Source organism: Pseudorca crassidens, chromosome 10 (genome assembly GCF_039906515.1).
Source record: "Pseudorca crassidens isolate mPseCra1 chromosome 10, mPseCra1.hap1, whole genome shotgun sequence".
Classification (NCBI taxonomy): Eukaryota; Metazoa; Chordata; class Mammalia; order Artiodactyla; family Delphinidae; genus Pseudorca; species Pseudorca crassidens.
The window spans coordinates 3,716,257-3,740,856 of NC_090305.1; the positions used below are offsets into that span (position 1 = coordinate 3,716,257).

Here is a 24,600-nt window from a genome sequence, read left to right on the forward strand (position 1 = left end):
GTCTAAGCAGAGAACAAATTTTGGGCTTTATTAATGGCTATTTTATCATGAAATATCCATCTTTATCACTGATGATACTTTCACAGTTCAGTTTTTTTTGATGCTAATCTAGACACATTGGCTTTCCTGTGGTTAGTGTTTGCAATGTATATTTTTTTCGGCATTGTATTTTCACTTTCTGTCTTTATATTAAAAACGTGTCTCTTGTAAACAGTTGGGTCTTTTTGTAAACCCATATTTAATTGGAGTGTTGAATGTATCTTACACTTAACATAATTACATGGGATGTTCTTGGGTTTAATTTTATTATCTTAGTTCTTACTCATTTTCTCTTTCTGTTCTTTATTTCTTTATTTGGAAATTGAGGTTTTGTGGGTATGTTTCGGATGGCTTTTGTATTATATTTTATTACCCTATTGCTATTTAGTGTCACCATTTTTTGTATTATTTTTAAGTGGTTATTCTAGATTACAATATGTATAATTAATTCATCACACTTTACCATGAGTAACTATTACAACTTCATGAAACATTTAACAACCTTACAATAGTGTAATTCTATTTACTCTGCCTTTTTTGGTATTATTATTGTCATATTTTATTTCTTTGTGTATTATAATCCCATAATAAGTTGCTCTATTTGCTTCAAATAGCCAATTGTCCTTTAAAGAAATTGAAAACTATATTATTTTATATTTTCCTTGATATTTGCCCCACTGATCACCATTGCTTTCTGCCTATCATGATTTTTCTCTGTGTTCATTTTCTTCAAGTCTGAAGAACTCCGTTTACCATTTCTCGTAGTGCAGCATGAATTTTCCCAGCTTTTGTTTGGAAATGCCTTTGCTTCACCTTTATTTTTTAGGACTATTTTCCATGAATATAGATGTCTAGGTTGCCAATGTTTGTGCATGTTTTTTTTTCTTTTTTTTTTTCTCTTAGCTCTTTAAACATGTCATTTCATTGCCTCTATCTTTTCACTCTGGTTTTTAGCAGGTTGACCTGTGTATGACTTTTCTGTCTGTTATCTTGCTTGGGGTTTCGCTGTCTTAAATTAGTGATTTTCAACCCTCTTTGAAAATTCTCATTTGGTATCTCTTCCAACAATTCTCCTCCTTTCTTTCTCTGCTTTTCAGGTGGTAACTGCATGTATATCAGGCCATTTGCACATATGCCATAGAACTCTGATGCCCAGGGTTTGACTTTTTTAATTTTTTCACTCTGTGCTTCATTTTAGATAGTTTTTCTTGTCTTAGCTTTGGGTTTACGCATCTTCTCTGTTGTGTCCAGTTAACCATTAAGCCCCTCCAATGAGTTAATCGTTCCAGATATTGTATTCATCAGTTCTACAGTTTCTGCTTGCTTCCTTTTTAGAGTTTTTATGACTCTGATGAAATTCTCCATCTTTTCACCCATTTTGTACATTTCCCCTTAAATTCTGTAGCATATTCGTAGTAGTGATTTTTAAGTCCTTGTCTGTTACTTCCAACCCTTTAGTTCTCTGTTGTTCTCCTTTTAATCTTCTCTTCTTAGCTATGGGTCACATTTTTCCTGCTTCTTCACTCGTCCTGCTTTTTAAATGGTGGACAGCGCTTTTCCTCGGGAAGCCCTACCCTTTCCCTGGTCAGGTGGCGAAGGTGATGAGCCGGATCCCTTTGTCATAAGGAGTAGTCGAACTGAATTTCATGTCTCCTCTCCTCAGCGGTGAGACCTGGCTGAGCGGTAGAGGTTGGGGTCTGCGTGTGAGGTTATGTGATCTCTCTCTGCTTTCCACCCAGCTGCCAGCTTCCTCCAGCGCCGATGCTTGCTGAGCAAAAAGACCAGGAGGGAGACTGGGCTGCAGTGAGGGCTGACTGTCTCTGCATTTTCCAATCTGCCAAGAGCCAGGCCTGGCTGGGCAACATGTGGCTCATCCCTCCTCATGCCAGCAGAGTTTCTTTACCAACCGCAGCTGCCTTCCGCCTACTCGTGCCCAGCGGTGGAAGCTCTGGAATCTAGGGCTCGTCTCTGTCTGGAATTCTGTTCGTTCAGACTTGCATCCACATCTCTTTCGGTATCTTTTATGACAAAAGATTTCTAAATTTATTGTTTTCTCATGCTTACAGTGGGACCGATGGTTTTTTGTGACTTTTATAGCCTAACTAAAAGTAGAACCTTCTATCATTTATTTGATGGTCTGGTTTCATTTTTGTTGGCCTTTTTTTAGAAAAAAACAAAAACCTATTTTTAAACTTTTTACTTTTTTTTAACTTTAAATTTTTTTTTTTACTTTTTGCTAAGCTGCTTCTTTTTATTCTAGCACCAGGTCCTTCTTGGTTAATTTGGAAGAAAACGCCATCTAAATGATCAAAAGCAGAACCTGGCTGAGGCTCTAAGTTTTTCTCATTCAGTCTTCCATTTATTCAGTCATTTATTAAATTGGCCAACATTGATGGAACACCCACCAGCACCGAATGGAACACTGGGCTCAACACCGCGGTGGGGCAAGCACAGATGAATGACACAGTTGTGACCACAAGCTAGTGGTTAAAGTCAAGTTTTAAGTGGGCTCCCAACTGTCTTCTCTTAGGAGACACAGAGGATCCAGGAGTAGACAATGGGTCTCTTGTATTAAATGTCATTAAAAAAACTTTCCTGCCTTCAAAGTAGAAAGTCGGCGTGTGCATATCTGCACTATTATGTAATTTATAGGGTTCCCTTTGTGTAATGGACTTAATAACTTCTGGTAGGTGGTTAGGATTTGATTGCTGAAAAAGTAGATGTCTGTAAAATGCTTTGTAAGTTATAGATCACAGAGAGCTATTTCCTAATTATTCACTTATAATTATTATCTATTGATTATATTCTGTGTTAGTTTCCTATTGCTAATGTGACAACTTACCACAAACCTAGCAGCTTCAAACAATATGTCTTTATTATTTTACAGTCCTGGAGGTCAGAACTTCAAAATTGACCCGACAGGGCTCAGCCTCAGGTGTCAGCAGGGCCGGCTCTGTCTGGAGGCTCCAGGGGAGACCCCCCCTCCTGCATTTGTCAGCTTCTGGGCCCGACCTCATTCCCGGCTCCTGGCTCTGTATCGCTTTACGTTCTTTCCTTTCCTTCCCTGTGTGGTCACGTTGCCTCCTCTCTGAATTTTTGTCTCTTCTTACAAGGGCCCTTGTGACAAGATAATCTCCACGTATCAAGATCTTCTCATAATCGTACCTGTAAAGTTCTTTTTGAGCGTAAGGCAACGTATTCACGGGTTCCAGGGATTGGGATGTGGACATCTCTGGGGGTCGTTATTCAGCCCATCACATGCACCTTTATCTATTCCATTTCCATCATGGCAAACTGCCTGCTTCAGATAGAATAGAGCAGATTTTGTTGTTAGGTGTAAGTAATACAGATAATATGAAAGTGTTAGCGATCTTTAACTATTTGTGTGGAGTAGTCGTGGTTCTACATATGAGGGGAATAAGGGACTCCTTTTGTCAGTTCATGTTGTTGGCCTGGCTTAAGAAGAACATTTAACATGATTGTAAGAAGATGGCGCAGCTGAGACTGAAGGCACAGAGTTAGGCTGATGTAATCCGGGCACTGACTGTGAGAGGGTCTGCAGTCAGCCCCGTGGGCTCCAAGGTCAGTCATGGACAGACTCCTGGGAAACTGTCAGAGTTAGTCCTTGCTGTCCCTGGGGTACCAGGCATCAACGGCGAGTGCTCTGCTATACGAGGGCTGGGAGTTTCTTACGGCCACGGCTGGCCATTTTCCCTTATTTTGTGTCTTCCTGCAGTCACGGTCAGTGCACCGTAGTCTGGGCATTAATATGTTTAGTGCCTTATCATACTTGCCATTTGTTGAGTGCTGTGTACAAGCTACTGAACTAGTTTGCCTCTATTATAGCTTTCATTCTTCAGAGTCCAATGGGGGTTCTATTAACCCATTTTACAGATGATGAAACTGAGGCTTGGAACCACCAGGGAACTCAACCATAATAACGCTGCTAGTAAGGGACCGAGCTAGGATTTTATCTAAAGCTGACTCCAGGGAGCTCCTAGTACTGAGCTGGTAAACTGTTGTTGCCTAAACGGGGCCCTGTCCTGGAGTCAGTAAGATGAAATGGACAGTTCCTGACTTCAGGCTGTTTCCAATCTAGAGGAGGAGACAGATTTACCAAGAGATAATTATCAAATAATATGAAGTACAATGATGGGGCTGCACATAGGTGAATGTAGAATTTTGCTGACACTGACCAGTGCACGTGGAGGTCAAAATTTTCTTCTTCTTTTTTTAAATCCTATTTTGCTAGTTAATTTCTGAATCCTTCCATGTCTCTCCAGAATTGTACTAGGACGTGAGCCTGTGATTATTTGCTAATCTCCAGGGCTTGGCATAGCTCCTAGATCTGGTTTCGCTGTCATTGTCATAAGTGTTGTCTGGTAGAGACTTAGTGCAGGATTATGCAGTGTTTCCTCATTCTGTTCCCAAACAAATCCAGCTGGGAGAATCCCATCAGCTTCATTGCGTCGTAGTTAAATTAATGGATCTCAGTTTTTTTCACTATTTCCCAGTGCATTTTTTCCATCTCACCAAAAAAAAGCACGTAAATATTTTTCTTTTGCTGGAAGAAGGATCTTTATCCCAGAAGAAAGTAATAGGAAGAGGTAGAGGAAGAAGCAGGGGAGATGACCAGCCGTAGGACCTTTCATACATGCCCTGTAGTCATCGCTGATAGTCAGGTGCGGAGAGAAGCAGTGAGCAGGAGAACGGACCCGTTTGCCGTGGGAACCACCCTGGTGCTTCTATGTAAAGCATTCAGAGCAGACCCTGTCACCCCGTGAGCATTTCATCCACGTTAAGCGTTATTCCTGTTGTCACCACCACCGCAGCCACTGTGAGCGCAGCGGCCACTGTCCTCATGATTCCTGGTCCGTGGTGCCCGCGGTTTCCATCTTCAGCTTGCTTTGCCGGCCTTATGATGCGAGGACATTTCACCGACCCGCAGTCTACTGAGTCCTATGGAATGTGGCCCCGTGTTTGTACTGGGGCCTCTGTCATCAGAGACCTGTGGATTTATGGCTGCTTTTTATTTTTGTGAAAGCAGGGGGTCTTGTGATAACATTTACGTATTTAGAGAATCACTCCCATGAATTCCTTTCTTGTTTAATATACTTTTCTAGAAAACTAAGAGTGAGGGCCTCAGCGTCTTCTTGTACCATAGACTGGAAGATGGTGCACACGCTCAACATCCGTGTTACAGCTTCTTGGCCATTAACCTGATGGAAATGTAAAAGAACTTCCTATTTATTGACAACACATTAAATCTTTCATCTTGCTAATCATCTATCCAATCTGACAAATCATGTGCAATATATTTTAGGAAAAAGTCTGGCCTTTCTATCTTCGCAACCAGAGGGATAAGTTTATACTGTACAGGATCATTTAAACCAAATACTAATCATTGATGGATCATAAGTTAAAACTTACAGTCTTAGTAATAACTTCATGATGTATGTACATGTGTGTCAAACTGTCACCTTAAGATGTATAGTTTTGACTTGGCAGTTATACCTCCATAAAGCTGGGTGGGGGGAGTCATAGTTTTAAAAGGAGATCCTGAGAATAGAGACCAGAGACAAATACAAGTATGAAGGGAGGGATTGCCACAGGGAGAAAGAACCATGTCAATCAAGCAGTGGCCGGGAGGTCAGTGGGTTTTTCCCGGGTGTGGGTATTGGGAGGTACCAGTTACAGGACAGCGGTAGGGATGCTTTTGGCTTCAACCAAGGAAGGCCCGACTGAAATGGCTTAAATGAGAGGCACAAGAGTAGGAAGCCCTGGATGAAGCCCTGGGTCCTTGAGTGTTTTCCCCTCAGGTCTGAACGACGGGGGCAGGAGCATTAACCTTCACCTCATACAACGGGGCCCAGAGGCAGAAAAAGAAACACCCTTGTTTCCTTTTTAAGTGTGAAGAAGTTTTCCAGAAGTCCTCCGCAGACTTTTGTCACATCTCCTCTTTGAGGGAGTTGGAATGGTCTGTGAACTTAGCCTGCTGTACTTATCCTGAGCTCTTAGAGTAAGGCTTAACCGTGCCAGATGTGGACAAGCAGACCGTACAGGCAGCACCATCTCTTACTGCGGCAGCCGTTGTTATGAAGAGGCAGTCACCTGTGAACTGCGGTGGTGGGGCTGCTGGAAAAGCTCTTCCAGCCTTAAACTTTTACCCTCTGCTGCCTGTTGTTTGGAATCACCCCTCAGAGTTTGCTTCCTTCAGTTTAATGCTTTGATTCCCTGGTCAAATGTGAAGTACTCCCTTTGCATGCACCTGACTGTGCCTGTTTTCATAGGACAGCTGGATGGGATGTGTGGACAGGGTGTGGCTATGGGATACTTTTTTCTCTGTTTGAAATTGAGTATAGAAATCAGGGTCACCAGGGCACATCCACCTGAGTTATAACTACATTGGCCAAAGGAAAGAAGCCTGGAAGGCTAACCTCAGGGTGACTCAGGCTGGGAATGAGACCCTCAGAGCTATCAAAGGAGGAATAGCAAGCGTTGATCAGAGCCCATTCAAGCGAAACATTTAAGACTTTTATTGATATTCTGGGGACCGAATAAGAGGAAAACAATTTACCTTACTAAGTTATTAGTCAAGAAAGGCAAGTATGGTGGTTCTGTATCTCTAATTTGCCTCATCCTGTACGAAAGGAAAAGCAAAACTCTTCACTGTTTCAACTAGGAGTGTGCGCTGCTCCTTTACTCAAAGGATGAGAGGAGCATTTGGGTTCATCTGAAACTTAAAGTCAGCCTGTGTTTAGACAGAAAAATGAGAGTTACTTTGTGATTACATTATCACACGGCTTTTCAAACTGCATTTCGGTTGGCGTTTCATGTGTATAATCTTGTGGTCTTGAAGATGAAGACTGGTTCACGTAGGCAGTGATTTATATGGTGGATGGCTTAATTATTCTGTCAGTTGGCTGAGTAATGAATCAACTGTTTTCTTTCCATTTGAGGGAAGAATTTATTTTCTCAAGGGCCTCCCTGTGAGATTTATAAATAACAACTATAGACTGTAATTCACGACCAAGGACAGTGGATTATAAATAGATGACCCTTGTAGAGCCCATTCCGCAGAGTTTGAACTCCCAGTTAATTGCTGGTTGGGAACCAAGTAGCTATTGTATATTTATCTTTATTCATTTTTAAAATGATGAAATCTTCTAAATATACAAACATACATTTACTGATTTGATTTGCTAATAATGTAGAACAGTGTACCCTCCACCCAGCAAATTTGCTGGGATTTACCACAGATTCTTATAAAGAAGAAAAGCATTCGAAATGCAGTTGACACACCTGTGCCTCCCTGATGACGCCCCCTTCCTCTTTCCTCCCCAGAGGTGACCACTGCCTTCAGTTTGATGTTGACCATCCTCATGTTATTACCGCATTTGCATCTATCCAAAAACAATTTGTAGGATTGCTTCAAAATGTAATGCATTAAACGGCCACAGTAGCTAAAAAAAAAGAAATTCACTTTGCTGTGACTTTCACCTGAAACTAACACAACATTGTAAATCAGCTATACTCCAATATAAAATTAAATTTAAAATTAATTAATGAAAAAATTCAGAGAGATTTAATGAGGAATTTGATGAGCATATTCCAAAATTTATGTGGAAATGCAGAGAGCCAGAAATAGCCAAACAACCAAGTTGAAGGATTTGCTCACTTTGACGTCGAGTCTTTTTTTAAAAGCTACAGTAGTTGTGAGAGTGTGGAGCTGATGCAAGATGGACACAGAGGCCGGGAGAAGGCGGGAGCCCAGAAACACACCTCGGCATTATTTCTGGGCTCATGGCAAGGCCTGCACTATGGAACGGGCTGGAGGAGGAGACTTCTGTGCAAAGGAAGCACAGATAATTGAGTATCCATATGGAAAAAGTGAAACTTGACCCCAGACTCCTAATTATTCAACAGTGAATTCCAGGGGGTTTGCAGATCTAAGTGGAAAAGGCAGTTTATCAGCTACTGACTTTGAAAAAGTCATCTTACCATGAATGATTCTTTGATTCTTATTGGAGTAAATTGAATTGGGGAGATTGAACTAAATGAACTATGGTAATACAAAATTAAACCTAATTAAATGTCTGAGCTTGAGAGTTTTGGAATAAGTATTTATTTAAAGTGGTTGCTGTAGGTTTTTTGTAAAGCCTTTTATCACATTAGGGATGTTTCCTTCTATTTCTAGTTTGCTAAGAGTTTTTATCATAAATGACTCTTAAAATTTATCAAACCCTTTCGTATATTTTGAGGTGATCTCATGATTTTTTGGCTTTGTTCTGTTGATGTAGTGACATATAGTGATTGCTTTTTGGATGTTAAAACAATCATCTGTTCCTGAAATAAACAAAACTTGGTTGGGATATATTATCTTTTTTATACATTTCTGGATTTGATTTGTAAAGATTTGTTTAGGATTTAAAAATCTGTGTTCAGGGGTGAGATAGGCCTGGAATTTTCTCTTTCTTATGTCCTTATCAGGTTTTGATGCTAAGATTTGTAATATCCTCATAAAACTAATTTGGAACTATTTTTCTGTTCTCTGGATTTTGAAGATTGATGTTATTTCTTTCTTACGTGTTTGATCATATTTACCAGTGACGTCTGGGCCTGGAGTTGTCTTTGTGGGAAATTTGAAACCACAGATTAAATTTCTTAGTCTCTATTAGGCTCTTCAGATTGTTTTATTTTGTGTCACTTTGTTAAATTGTATCTTTTTCTAGGAACTTGTCCATTTCATATAACTTTCAAATGTGTTGGCATGAAATTGTCTGTAATACTCTCTTATTATCCTGACATTCAGACACAATCTTTACAAATTAGTCAATAGTTGAGCAAATTTTGTGTTCACCTTTTTTTTTTTTTTTCCATACAGAGCCTCCTCTTAGAGTTTATTTTTCTTTTTAATGACATATATTCTTTGACTATTTTTCCTGTGAGCCATTACGAGTGGTCAATTCTTGTGGTCTCTGTGTATGTGAAAATGTCTTCGCGTTGCCTCATTCTTGGGTGATAATGTCAGGGAGTCTAAAATTCCAGAAGGGCAGTCGTTCTCCCGTAGGGCTTTGAAGACATTCCTTCTGGCCTCCGTTCTCGAGAAGTCTCACGTGAACCAAAGTGTTACTTCTCTGTGGATAATAATGCCTTTTCTCTTGGCTAGTGTTTAAGGCTTTCTCTTTACATTTGATGTTCTCCCATTTTACAAAGATGTGTCTTTTTTCTTTTTTTTAAAGTACATCTTTTAATAATCCCCCCATTCATAGGAAGTTTTCCTTTTTTAAAAAAATATTGATTGAGCTTCCCTGGTGACGCAGTGGTTGAGAGTCCGCCTGCTGATGCAGGGGACACGGGTTCGTGCCCCGGTCCGGGAAGATCCCACATGCCACAGAGTGGCTGGGCCCGTGGGCCATGGCCGCTGAGCCTGCGCATCCGGAGCCTGTGCTCTGCAACAGGAGAGGCCACAACAGTGAGAGGCCCGCGTACCGGGGGAAAAAAAAAAAAAAATTGATTGATTGATTTTTGGCTGCGTCGGGTCTTAGTTGCGGCACGTAGGATCTTCACTGCAGTACTCAGGATCCTCCGCTGTGGCGTCTGGGCTCCTTATTGCAGTGCGCAGGCTCCTCTCTAGTTGTGGCACGCAGGCTCAGTAGTTGCAGTGCATGGGCTCTGTAGTTGTGATGCGTGGGCTCCAGAGCTTGTGGGCTCTCTAGTTGCGGCACGTGGGCTCTCTAGTTGTGGCCTGTGTGCTCAGTAGTTGCAGCTCGCAGGCTTAGTTGCCCCACAGCATATGGGATCTAGTTCCCCAACCAGGGATCGAACCCGCGTCCCCTGCATTGAAAGGAGGATTCTTAACCACTGGACCACCAGGGAAGTCCCACGAGGAAGCGACTTGGCATGGATTTATCTTTATTTATCCCCCTTGGTGCCCAAAGGTACCTTCCACTCCAGGAGAGTCTGCGTTGTTATTGAGGAGTGGTTCCCCTCTATCCCCTCCCTCCCCCTTTTCTGCGTCTCCTGAAAAGCTTCTTAGTTATCAGCCATATATCTTAACTATTCTTGGACAGTTTTGATTTCTTTGTCCTCCTGTGCTGGTGAATTTCACAGTAGTTTCTACCAATTCCATAATTTTCTCCGAGTTTTTTTGAACTTAATAACTATTACTTTTCACTTCTAACATCTGTAATTAGTTCCTTTTCTTCTCCACCTTCTTGTTTCATTTCTGTCTGGTTTTGTTTCCTAATTCCTTGCTTTTTAAAATGGTTGTTACTACATTTAACTTTCTGAATATCTTCACTGTGCTTATTTCAAAATCTTTAACTATTTTATGATGTTAATTTTATCTAAAGCGAGTTCGTATTATGGCTGTTGATTTAGTTGTGTTTCTGCGTATAGTCTTTGGCTTTGCAAGCTCATCTTGAATACATCTTCATTTTTGTCCCCGTTTTTAAAAATCATGACCACTCTGCTCACTGTGCAGCCATCACCACCCTCCATCTCCAGAATGTTCTCATCATCCCAGACTGAAACTCTGCACCCACTAAATAATTGCTCCCCAGCCCCCTACCCCAGAGGCCCTGGAACCCACCACTTCATTTTCTTTCTCTCTGAATTGACCACTGTGGGGACCTCATCTACTTGCATCTTTTTGTGACACATTTTGTTTGTCCATTCATCTGTTGATGGACACTTGAGTTGCTCCCACCTTTTTTGGCTATTGTGAAATAATGCTGCTGTGAACATAGGGATAAAAATATCTCTTCAAGACCCTGCTTCCAGTTCTTTTGGGAATTCTCTTCCCCAGAAGTGGCATTGCTGGATCATATAGTAATTCTGTTTTTAACTCTTGATGAACCGTCATACTGCTTCCCACCATAGCTACACCATGTTTACATTCCCACCAACAGAGCACAAGGGTTCCAATTTCTGTGCATCCTTGCCAAAAGTTATTATTTTCTCTCTTTTTTAATATAGTAGTCATCCTAGTGGGTGTGAAGTTGTATCTATCTCATTGTGGTTTTGATTTGCATTTCCCTAATGATTTGTGATGTTGAACAATTTTTCATGTGCTTATTGACCATTTGTGTATCGTCTTTGGAGAAATGTCTATTCAAGTCTTTTGCTCATTTTTTAATCAGGCCGTTGGGTTTTTGTTGTTCTTGTTTTTATATATTCTAAAAAGTAAATCATTTGCAGATTTGGCCATTGTCGTGCTAGCAACAAATTACTGGCATTACAGATCACAATTGTCAAGCATCGTGGTTGAAAACTCTTTATATAACACATTGAGGCCATTACTGGCTACAAGGTCACTGGTCTTATTTGCATATGGTTTTCTTGGTCCATTCTTTGTTATCTGTTATTTTTCTAGATACATCTATGTTTTGAGTGTAGCCTGTGCTCTCCCTTTAGGTCTTATATGTTAAGGTTCCTAAGGTTCGGATAGTAGATGGAAGAAGCAGTTGATTCCAGCAGGCTTTGCAAACTGTGCGTATAATTTAGACAGATTGGTCATATCAGTACCCAGCATCATTTTTGAGTGGGTGTTGGGAAAGAATTGATCTGGGATTCAGAAGCCTTGGGCCTTAGACCTATCAGGTAGTCACTAGCTTGTTTTGCCTTGGACCGCTCTCCTGAACGCCAGGTCACTAAGTCTCTGCACTGGTGACATAAGTCCCCTCGGTCACTCTCGAGATCAGTCCACAGTCCGTGATGCATGAAAGTGAATGGGATTTCCTTATCTCCTCCGCCCACCTCAGACAGCACTGCTACTCCCGGCATTCGTTTAGACTTAATTTTGCCAGTTGAAAAAAACTTGTTCATGGAAGAGATTATGACTGTTCCTGGGCCCTTATCCCTCAGAGAAGTCCTGCCAGGTAGTTGAAATACCTCAAAACTGAATTTGGATTCTCAGACCAAGAAGAGCAAAAAGTAGATGGTAGCACAGCCTTAGGGAAGGAGAACCAGACCTTTGTCTTTTAAAATCATTTCCTCTGGAAATGACGTATGTATTAAGTAGCCCATTGTGGCCACCCTTCCTCCTCGCTCCTGGCTGCAGGGATAGAAGGAGAGTGGTCCCCCCCTGCGGTGACACAGCTGCTGGCCGGCTGTCAAGGTTGTGGCCATTGCAGAGCCTCTCCTGGCTGATGCGTGTTTGTGCTGACGTCAGCCTTTCCCTCTGCCTTTCCCTCTTGCTTCCATCTTGCGTCTGTCTCTATCCTTCCATCTCTCTGTCTCTGTCTCTCGCTGTCTTTTTCTTTGTGGCATTTTCTCTCTCTGTGTCACTCTTTTCATATGTGGTTCTGATCCAAGCTAGGTTGTCAGCATAGCGAGGGGAAATGATCCCTCCCAGGCGGCATGAAATCCACAAAGGGAATTGTTTCCCTGCTGTTCACTGAGACCCTAGTTGACGTGAACGAAATGTGACAGGATCTTCCCAAACACGAGAACCTTATCAATTATTCATTCCAAAACCTTTTGAGCATCTGCTCTCGTGCCAGGCACTGTGCCTGACGCTGGGGATGCAGAGAGCGCAGCTCCCCGCCCTCGGGTAGCGCATGTGCTGGTGGGGGGACAGGAACACAGTGAAGGGCTCTGATGAAGGTGAGCCTGGGCCGAGTGGAGGCCTGGAGGCACGACCCAGCCCGTCGGTGCTTCCGCTGAGATTGAGGGGAAATGTGGGCGAGGGCATGCTGAGGATGTGAAGGCTGGGGTTTGAATTTTCTCTCAAAGGCAATTAGCAAGATACCAAATGTCATCATCATCAGGTTTCCATTTTAGATTATCCCTCTTCTGAAAATATGAAGGATGAGTGGGGACCACAAGGCCAGGAGTCCACTCCAGGCCTTGCCTAGGACTGGAAAGAAATGATGGGAGATCGAAGAGGGCGGCAGTGGAGAGACGAGATGGTCGGGTTTGGGCTCGAGACATTTTAGGAGACGGAACTGAAGGGCCCTGGGTCCTGGGAGCAGGGATGCAGTGACCATATGGTTTGTCATCTAAGTTGAGATCCGCTCCCTTCGAGGGTTGAAGGGGTCTGTTCATCACTGCGCTCCAGCTACACAAGCAAACTCGTGCTGACCTGGGCCACCTGGGTGTTTACACACCTTAGGTCAAGATAAGCGAGAAAGAGAGTGATCCCCCGGTTTCTGGCTTTGGGGCTGGGTGGATGGGAAACGGGAGAAAACTACAGATCTGGAGAATTTACCTGGATGGAAGCATCTGAGCTCATAATCCGTTGATGTCGCCTTTGCAAGCTCTGCTTTTCGTCGGTGTCGCCTTTGCCACTGTCTCGTTCGCTTTAATTGGTACAGCCAGGGCCTCACTGGAGGGTATGGCGGCAGGCGAGGCTGGGTCCAGGTGGCCTCTCAGGCCCAGGCGGAAATGAGAAACTGGAGCAGGGGTGTTTATTGTGCAGGACGAGTCAGGGCTGAGTTCCAACGGGGTGGGGGTGGGGGCAGATGGCCCAGGGCAGGGCAGGGTGGGCGTCGCTTCCCAGCGAGATGCGGCTGGTGAGTGAACCCAGCGTTGGTGCCAGTGAATTGCTAGAACGAAGACAGCATGTAAGGGCTAACAAATCAGGTCCGGATGAAGCTTCCTCCAGACCAGAGGTCCACATTAACGAGGGGACGGGGAAGGAAGAGGGACCACGGGGCCAGACGCACAGTCCTTCTGCGTGTCCGCTCAGCGGGGGGCACTGCTGATGCCACGCGTAAGATACTTCAGGCTCTTGGACCTCGCTTGAGGACGGTTACATATAAATGCAGGTCATCAATGAAGGCTAACATCACACTACTACAAATGAGAGAGAGGGGGGGAGAGAGAGAGAGAGAGAGAGAGAGGGAGGGAGGGAGGGAGGGAGAGGGGGAGAGGGGGGGGGAGAGAATCACAGCTGTTGGAAGGTTTTGGAGATCTCTTCTTCCCAAACATTTCTGTATCTTAAGCAGAAAATATTGTTTTCTTGACCAAGACCGAATAGTGGAAGGAAAAAAAAAATTAAAATCCAATATTCTAGTAAATGCTATCCATATTTGAATATTTGGAAGATCTTCCTAAAGTGTTTATTTTGTTGAAAATGTGAGGAAATGAGAAGAGAAGATGATATCGCAGGTTGGCTTGCACTATTTGTTTAAAACTTCAACAATCTTGAATATTATGGTGTGCCCGCTGCATCCTGGGGGAATGATAAAAACCGTAATGCCTCCTTTTTTCACTCTCATGGACTTCAATTTGCATCTTTAGCATTGTATTACCATAACTTTTGCATCTTCTAGAGGTAATTCAGTTGCCCTCTTCCCAGATACCGCAGATTTCTAGTTTTATAGGGTTTTTCCTTTTCACTCAGTTTCCCAATTATCACCTTGTTAGCTGCACACCTGCTTCACAGAAAATTGCACTGTGCCATTTAACCTTTTCAAAGAAAAAAAGAGAATGGAAAACACACCTCATTAATCGGTTGATTCAACCTCAAAGAAAGCGACGTCTCTGGGCGTGGAGCCTCGATGCGATTGCGAAGAGAGCGCCTGATTGTTTAGCAGATTCTAGACCTGGAACGAGAAAGATGATTGACAGGCCCCTGGAAGCAGGCAGAGCGTCTGCACTGGCCCTGCCGCTGTGCATTTCCAGCGGCACACCAGAGATCACGCCGGTTTCTACGTGTTTCTTTGTGAAAGAAGCACCTCCGTTCCCGTGCCACTCTGAAATAATTCACAGTTATCCTCTCATCCTATGATTAGCTTTATTTCCTAGTATAGAAGAAACAAACAGATTCACTGGCTATTTCATTTTCAGATTTCTCATGAAGATGTAACTTGACACTTAAATGGTTATTCATTTATTATACTTAGGTTCACACAGCCACGTCTATTAAAGGCAAATATGCAGCCATTGGTACGTAAATTGAACTTGGGCACCCAACGAATGAGGTAGAGCCCCAAGCATGACTTACTGACTAATCAGTTTATTGTAATCAGAGGAGGGGCTGTAGGAATGGGTGGGACCCTGCGTGATGGGCCAGCAGCCATAGAGACACAGGTCCGTTTCGTTTTGGCCTGACTTAATTCATGCCTCGTTTGTGACATATGGGCATAATACCTTCATTTCAAAATGACTTAGATGCTTACCTAGCTATTAAATAATAACAGATAATTTAATGGAAAAGATTGTCGGGTCCTGTAGAAACAGAGGTCTCGCAGAAGCACGTGGAGAACCATGGCTGTCACAGCAGCAGACAGTGGACAGGAGGCTCCGGGAGACTGTGGTCGGGATGCCCTGAGCCCGGCATTTTCAGAGATGACTTTAAGTCACAAGCCCTCAGGCTCCCACACCCGAATATGCCTAAAAATAGCAGGGCTGAGCTGAGTGGCCTTCCTCAGACGTGTGCTCCCTTGTCGGGATTCTGGGTCTGTGCCACAGCCAACCCCACTCTAGCCTTTGACAAATGACCCCATTTTATCACTGGGAAAAGCCAAGGCCATCGGCGCGAATCCCTCATCTGCCCTCTTCTCCTCCTCTGATTCTTCTCAGCATCCCTCCATCCATCCCAGGCCTCCCCAGTCGGGACCTGTGGGGATGGGACCCAGAAATCTCTTCTTCCTGTGCTCTGGTAATTCTCACGTGCCTTGCCCTTGAGACCGTCTAGCCGATGCTGCTGTAAAAGCCGCCGAAGTGGTCCCCCAACTCTGGTTCTGCCGTTTCCAGCCATCATGCCCGTATCACGATGTTACTGTCTTGTTTTCATGATTCCAGTAGCTCCCCGCTGCTTCCAGAACGGACTGGGAACTCCTTAGCATGATGTCCAGCTTTCTGTTCACTAACCATCCCTTCCTGTCCTGTCTGCCGCCCCTGCCTCTCTCATGCCCTCTTATTTAAGTCACACGGGACTTCTGTTCTCTGAAGTCCCTTATTTACTGGTTCATTGATTGCACACTCCTTGTCGAGTCTATTGGGACCCAGACTCTGCACTCAGCATTGAGCTTGTGCCCAAGATGGGGTCCCCGTCCTCACTGGGGTTCCAGCCATGCCTCTGCTCCAATGCTCCTCCTAGGAAGGCCCTGCCCCCCCCCCCCCATTTCTCTCGCTGGAAACAGTGGCCAGATTTTACTGAGCTCTCAGCAGGGGCCACACAGTGTGCTGCAGCCGGCCCTCCTCTCTGGTGCCCTCGCGCGTGTGTGGGATTTCACGTGATCGCAGCCTCGCGGCATAGGTGCTGTTCTCCGATACCCCTGTTGCAATGGAGGTGTGGAAGCTGAGTCTCGGAGCCGGTCCGGGGGTGCTACGCCTTCAGAGCCTGCCCTGCTGAGCCCGGAGCCTGTGCTTCTCCTCCCTGTGCATCACACCTGCTCCGTCCTCCTGTCCCCACACCCTCCCTGCCCTCCTCCACTGTAGTGTTCACACTAAACACTATGTATTCAGCAAGCACTGAGCACAGCTTGGGTGCCTTCTCCACACAGGGCTGAATCAGGGCCCTTTCCAGCCTGTCCTGTGGAGGCCCTGTTTTCTCTCTGCCTCTGGACCTGGGAGGCCCTTCCGTGCAGCTGTGCCCCCTCTCCTCTTGGCCGCCCGGGGCTGGCTTTCTCTGTGACACTGGGCGGTGTGGGGTCGCTGCAGCCTTCAGGGACGTCTGGTGGCTGACATAAGGGAAGCAGAACGCTTTCGGCTGAACTGTACTCTCTGTCATCTGTGACTACAGGTATTTGCTGACGAAAATCAGGGTGAAATAGGAGGAATGGTCAGCCTGCTACAGAGTGAAGGCTGACAGACTTTTTCCAGGGACCCTTCAACAGCAACATTTGTGTTTGAACAGGGAACATACCAAGCGCACGTGCAAAACCACCCATTGAAAAGCACAGAAATAAGGGCTTCACTGGTGGCGCAGTGGTTGAGAGTCCGCCTGCCGATGCAGGGGACACGGGTTCGTGCCCCGGTCCGGGAAGATCCCACATGCCGCGGAGCGGCTGGGCCCGTGAGCCATGGCCGCTGAGCCTGCGCGTCCGGAGCCTGTGCTCCGCAACGGGAGAGGCCATAACAGTGAGAGGCCCGCATACCGCAAAAAATAAAAATAAAAAATAAATAAATAAATAAATTTAAAAAGCACAGAAATAAGAAAAGCGTGGCACTAAATAGACATCGAAAAGGACACTTGTTTACAGTATGATCAGAAATACGAAGGCAGCGGGTTGCCTGATTCAACCTCAGGTGAGAATGTGAGCATCGGGCAACTCAGGTGTTTTTGCACTTTGCTCATGTCTGCAAATGACCGTGAGGGGATATGGGGATGTATGTATATGTGTAGCTGATTCACTGTGTTATACGGCAGAAACTAACACACCATTCATTGTAAAGCAATTATACTCCAATAAAGATGTTAAAAAAAAAAAAAAGAAAATGCCCAAGTATTGGTTTTGGGGTACAAATACATTTTAGGGAGTAGGCAGATTGGCAGATAGGGAATCTGTGAATAATGAGGATCGAATATGTGCATATTGTATCTTTTATGACGTATGTAATGAGGATTGAGTACATAGTGTTTGTGTGTGGATATGGCTATGTGTATATATATACCCCCTCCAAACGTTGGAGATCAGGTAGCACACGTATGCCCTTCCCTCCTAAACGCATTAACCAGGTATTTTCTAAGAAGAGCTTTTCTCACATGGCCACAATACAGTTAATAATGTCATGAAACTTCACGTTGCGTCAACATGTAATCTGTAGCCCATTTTCAAGTCTGTCAGCCTTCCCAATAACTTCCCTTATTGCTATTTTATTCTGGGTCCAGGGTCCAGTATGATTTCAAGTACTGTGTTTCGTTGTTTCATCTCTTCGGTCTCCCTTAATCCGGAACAATTTCTCAGCCTTTGTGTGTGTTTCTTGACCTTGACATTCTTTGAAAAGTACACGGGAGTCGTATCATAGAACGGGCTTCAGTTTGAACTGTCCCAAGTGTCCTCAGGATTAGATTCAGATTGCGCGTTTTTCAGGGGAAGACCACAGAAGTGATGCTTTGCCCTTTCCAGTGTTCTGCATTGTGTCAGGAGGACCGTGTCAGTTTGTGCCCATATGGATGGTGACAGCTTTGATCACTAGGTTAAGGTAATGCCTGCCGTACTTCTCTACCAGAAGGTTACTTTTGCCCTTTGTAAATAACAGGTAATTTATTGACAGGGTGGCTCTCTGAAGCTCTTGTGTCTCATCAAGATTTTACTCACAGATTTTAGTGTCCATTAGTGAAAGCTGGTGTTTGAATTGACATTATTCTACCAGGAAGAGCTTTCCCTTCTCCCTCACTTGTTTGTTTATATATTTATTCGTTCAGTTGTACACATAAGAAGGACTTACGGCTTATTTTAGGCAATGAGTTGTATTCCATTATTATCATTTTTTTTACTGTGAATCTCTTGTTTCCCCAGATGTGGCTAGTGAGAGACCCCGCAAGCTGCCTCCTAGGCCCTTTTGATGTGTCTCTCTGGTTCTTAGACAACTTTTGTATTACCTGGGCTGATTGGAAGTGTTCTATATCTTGACAGCTGGGTTCTAAGCATGTATACATGTATCAAAGCCCATGGAAATGTTCATTTATGATTTGTGCATTCCACGTGTATAAATTTTACACAAAAAAAGACTAAAAAATATTGAACTCTAGTCACCAGGGTCTTTTTTTTTTAAACAATGGTATGGGTGAGCAATTCTGAGACTATCTTCTATTTATTCTAGCTTGAGCAAAAGAGTAGATAATACTGAGGATTATGGGAGTGAAGTTTCTCACTGTTGAAGAAAAGTTACAGATATGAGAAAAGGAGGGGCAAGAATGAACCCTGGTTCCTAGATTGGAATTAGAGGAATTGACATAAATTCATGGTTTTTTAGATAGAAAGTATAAATGTGTTTGTGTTTATGAGTGTGTGTGTTTCCCCTACCTCATCTCTGCCCACTTTGAGGGCATAGAAACAATGATACGACAGTATCAGTGAGCACACCTGGTGCCCAGGTCTTGGTTTCTAAATACCATTTTCCACTGAGAGGAAGCAGGACTCCTCATAGAAAAGAATGAACCCACCGCCAGAGCAGGAAAACTATAAGATGAGCCTGGTGGAATATGTTGTCGAACTTGATGTGATTCTGTCATATTTTTTTTCCTCTTCACAATCATTTCTGAAGGATAGAATTACATTCACTTTTTCCATTAAACCGCTTACTAAATCTATAGAGAAGTAAGAGAGTGGAGCCTTTGTGCGAGCATAGACCCAGAAAGCAGGCTGTACTAATATCTAGCCGTACTTCAGAAGAAAAAGATAGATTGTCATTGTATGTGTTGTAGTATCCCCTTGCAGCCTTTCCTGAAATCTGGTAACACTTCCCCTCAATTAGACGAGAAGAAATTATGGGTGGTCCTCTGCTGGCTGCCCGGCACCCTCTTCCTCAGCACGTTTGGTGCTGGTGTCCAAGAGCCCCGCTCCCGACCCCTCTGGCAGCTCTGGCAATGGATGGCCTGTTCCCACTGGACGGGGTCCATCACCCGGGGAGGGCGCTCTGGACTCTGGAGGGATTGTGCTCAAACAACTGCCTCTGCAGCCTCCCCTTCCTCCCCGACACCCCACGCCCCGTTTGCCTTTTGCTCCCTGGACAAATGACCACAAAGAAACCTACATGCAAGGGGGGTGGGGGAGCAGTGGACTTCGTTACCTTTTCAGTTAAAAGAGAGATACAAAGATAAACAAAATGCTCGTAAGACAGGACCTCCAGAGCCAGACTGCCTGACTAGGTCCCGACGCTCCTGCTTACAAGATACAAGGTTTCTCTGGGCTTGTTTTCTCACCTGCCAAATGGGAATAATATTAATTCCTACTTAGAGGGTAGTGTTGTCATGAGGGTCAATCAGTTTAAATATGCGTAGTATTCTTAGCACAGTGCCTGACATATCGTAAACGTTAAGTAGATCTTGACTATCATATCAGTAAATGTTAGTGTATTAAATAACGTATTTAAATGAAAATATTAAGTGCTGTGTATAAACCCTGCTCCTCTTGCCATGTTAGGCCTTACTGTATCTGGGTAAGAGTAAATGTACCAAAATTTTATTTTGGATAGCTCTTACTTTTTATTAGAATGGCTTTGCCCACAAAAAGGAAAAATAATGCCATTTTAATGCCTTTTCTCTGAGTTCAGCAGAGGAATCAAGTTGTTTTTCCCCCAGGGCGGTGTTTTTCTTCTACCCATTTGAACATTCTCTCCATCCTGTGTGGAGGGATGGAGGTGGTCTGTGAACGGCACTGTGTGTCTTATTCGAACACTATTGATTTCTCTACGGTTATTTCTTCTCTGTAAACATACACGTAATCACCATGGCAACACTGTCACTCACAGATGAAACAAATAAGACTTATATATACCTGCAAATCTGTTTAAAAATAAAATAGCATTTTAGAAAAATACTACCTTCCCGTTGGGGAAGTAGTCCTCATCCTACCTTCCTTTGTCTTTTTTTTTTTTCTTTTTGCCCTTGATTTTATCTGCTTTTTCTTTGCCATAACTTAGTACCTATGGGAAGAAAGGGTGGAGTTCACTTGAAGAAACTGAGGCTCCAGGGTGTTTCTACCACACTGTGGTCCAATTACCAGGAAGGCCACCACCAGAAACGAAGTCGCCCTGTGCTACCAGCTTCGCACACCTAAACCCAGATACCCAAATGGCCAGCAGCATTGTCCACCATGTGGCGCTCTAGCCAGATGCTCCTTCTTTCTAAACCCCAGTTTCTTTTTCTGTAAAATGGGCATGATGTCCTTCCGACTTGCAATGACAGGAGTAACTTAGACCTTGCGTGAGAAGACACTGAGTGTACAGAGCTGGTACTGGACAGTGCTCTGAGGATGTAAGTTATCACTGTGCTGCTGGAGCCCATCACTCATGCTGTGATAGTTGAGAAAGCTGTTCTTAGGGACAGGACCTCACCCTTTGGGTCGAGGTAGCCCTCTCGCTCCCAAATGGAGTGCTGGTTTCTATCTCTGTTAAAAATTATAGATATATTACATTATCTGCCAAGATGTGCCATTAGCAGAGAACATAGTTTGCCAAAACACACCTTTGTTTAGTATAAAGGATAAACAGAACCGTTGGGAAAGTTGTATACTCATGGGTTCGGGAAAGTTATCCCTCAACATGCATAAAATAATTAAGTCAAGTATTTGGAATCGCAGCAGCATGGCAGAGTTGATGGGAAGCCAGAAAAGGACATGGGTTTGCAGCCTTCATGTGCTGCTCCGTTCAGAAGGATGGAGAGAGGCTGCTGCCACGACTGGATCTGCAGCATCAATTATGCACCATCCATTTACTGAGCGTCTGGTTCATGCCCAGCACTGAGATGGCTCCTGCCTCAGGGGCGCCGGCATCGCTGGGGAGAGAAGCGCTTTCCAGAACACGTGCGTGCTCTCTTGACTATGAATGCAAAAGAAGTTAAAACAAAAAAAACACAACAAAACAGAAAACAAGAAGAAGGGAGGAAGGCTGTAGTGGGCAGAAAAGTGGAAAGCCTTTATATGGGCTGTATTTTGCTTTTTATTTAAAAAGCAGTCGTGTCTCTCCTGCCAGCACTGCTGCTGGAGCAGCAGCCAGCGTTGTGGTTGAACCATGTCCCCAGGGCATCACGCAGGCACGGCACAGGTGGGCTCCCAGTCAGGTGCGCACGGTGTTGGGCTCTGTGCTCTGGACCCTCCTCCAGCTGACAGCTGCTTTGTGAAAACTGAGGCTGCATTAACAGCAGTTAATGCCGAGAGGGAGGGCAAAGGGGGCAGGCAGGCTTAGGTGTCCTGCTGTGCACACCGGGGCTGGGAGGTGTCCTGGCTGGAGCCGGGCTCTCATTTCCCAGGACCCTTTACCGTGACCACAGGAAGGTGCCCGCCTGGATTTACTCCTGTAAGTCAGCATGAGGACCAGATGCGAGTATCATTACTACAGTGTACTAATGTGCATTAGTACCTTAGGCACTAATGTACCCACAGTGACAATGCTAAGTCCTTTCCATAAATCTTCTGTAATCTTTATGATAGCACCATAAAGAAGGTACTGAGAATATCCCCATTTTATAGATGAGGAAACTGAGAATTGTCCTAAGTTATACAGCTGTCAGGTTGAACGTTATGAGATTGCCTTGGGGGGAGGCGGTTAGAACAGTCAGCAGTTTCTTGCGTTCAGTCTCATCACCTGTGGCAGGGCCTTGGCTACCAGACAGTTCCGAGCTCGTGCATGTGGACTAATGTAAAACTCTCCACGGCAAGGCAAACTTTTAATCAGACTCCATCCATTGAAGAAAAATGACCTTCACCAAAGTTAAAAAAATTTTTTTCTACTATCCTTTAGCAAAATAGGATGGTCCTTTATGTTAAATGTGAGGCATGAAATAATGAAGTTTCTGATGTCATTGCTGACACAAGGGCGCTCAACCTTGCAGGTTCTGTGATGTGATATGTTAGTTCTTTTATAAATTTTTTTTTTTTTTTTTTTTTTTTTTTTTTTTTTTTTGCGGTATGCGGGCCTCTCACTGTTGTGGCCTCTCTCGTTGCGGAGCACAGGCCCCGGACGCGCAGGCCCAGCGGCCATGGCCCACGGGCCCAGCCGCTCCGCGGCATGTGGGATCTTCCCGCACCGGGGCACGAACCCGTGTCCCCTGCATCGGCAGGCGGACTCTCAACCACTGCACCACCAGGGAAGCCCTATAAAATTATTTTTTATTTATTTCTGGCTGCCTTGGGTCTTTGTTGCTGTGCGCGGGCTTCTCATTGTGGGCTCTAGGTGCGCGGGCTTCAGTAGCTGTGGCTCACGGGCTCCGTAGTTGTGTCTCATGGGCTCTAGAGCGCAGGCTCAGTAGTTGTGGCGCACAGGCTTAGTTGCGCCGCGGTGTGTGGGATCTCCCCCGAGCAGGGCTCAAACCCGTGTCCCCTGCGTTGGCAGGCGGATTCTTAACCACTGTGCCACCAGAGAAGCCCTGTTAGTTTATTTTTGATGGCGTGTGTGTTTTCAAGGCAGGGTAACCAGTGAAGCACACTTAGGGACATGTGCAGCATGTGAACGGTGGCTCAGCAAGGCCTAATGGGCTTTAAGAAGTAAATGTGCTGCCCAGTGTGGTGTTTTCCAGCCCTCATACGTTCATCCCTGGACGCTCTAAACAAACATCTCACCAACGAATGAGTGTTCCCCGTGCCTGGTACATAATCCCCATGCTCAACAAAGGCCATTGTAAAAACAGAATGGTTCAGCGTGCCAGATATATCACTGTTCTTGCTTAGCAATTAGAATCCGTAGAAGGGATGAAGTTAGAATAAAAGGCATTTCTAGCGAGGTTACGTTCCCAGTGAAGTCTCAGACCTCGGGAGAGTCAGTTGGGTCACAGTGTTTATCCAGAGCCCGTGGTGGGTGCCGCTGGATGAGAAGCCCGAGGCAGGCCTTGCCCTAGAAGCATACATGCTTCTGTGTGCCCTCTGGGTGCCTCAGTTTCCCCATCTGTAAAATGTAGACGGCTCTACTTCTAAGGGATTTCATTGTATGACAACTTAAACCCTCCCTCTGAAACACGATGTCAGTTAAATTATTAACAAATCAGACTGTTCAGTATCAGAAACCAGCTCATTCTGTCCTGTATTTACAAATAGACTTGTTTGTTTGTCTGTTTAACAGATCCTTCTGTCATGCTTCCAGGCACTGTGGTAAGCACTTTACATAAAAACGTATTACACAGATATTGTTAATATCTCCATTTTACAGATGAGGAAACCAAGACCTAGAAAGGACACATAATTGGCCCATGGCCACTGGCTCTGGAGCCGGGTCTGAGTGCCGGCATCCTGGTTCCTACCCTGAAGGAGGGCACACGATGACCCCACAGCCCAGCCTGGCCTTCGCACAGGCAGGTGGCTGTTTCCTCTGGGGACGCCTGTGTTGGATGGCTTCTCTTTTGTGTCCCTAAATGGGAGGCCTTTTGAGGAAATTATTGCTTCTGCCTCAGGGTTCAATAGCTCATTCATCCAGTTTGTGGTGGAGCTCAAATGCAGGGAGAGGGGTTTCCCAGGAGGCCTCTCTGTTTCTGTTTTGAAGCAGCGCCAGCTTGGCCTCACCCCCTTGGCTCCCTGAGAGTATAGAGGGGGCCCAGGGGAGGGGGGAGAGAAGCGGTCAGCTCCCTGCTGTCTGGCTGTGGATGCCACGCCGAATCAGAATCCTGGTTTCCGCTTCCTTTACGTTCATAAGCCCATCGTTCGAGCTGTAAGGCAGAAACAGCAGAATTCACCAGACCCTCTGGTGGAATTGGGCATCACCCCCTACCCCCAAACACTCCCACCATCAAAACAAACAAGCAAACAAGCAGCCACCATTTTCCAGCCGCATCTTCAAGTGCTTATTACTCTCTGCAAGGGAATGTCATATATTTTAAAAGAGATTTTCAAGGCCTTTTTGTAATAAGTTTCTCCTTCCTCCCTAGGGGTGGGTGGGTGTGTGTGTGTGTGTGTGTGTGTGTGTGTGTGTGTGTGTGTGTGTGTGTGTGTATCTCAAGTGTGTCCTTTGGAGAAG

The 24,600-nt window shown here is 44.7% G+C and overlaps 1 protein-coding gene across 7 annotated transcripts in view; it reads left to right on the plus strand.

The window, feature by feature from the left end:
• Positions 1-24,600, plus strand: part of FARS2 (phenylalanyl-tRNA synthetase 2, mitochondrial) — a 474,195-nt gene that overhangs the window by 207,988 nt on the left and 241,607 nt on the right. The gene's annotated exons all lie outside the window — the stretch shown is intronic.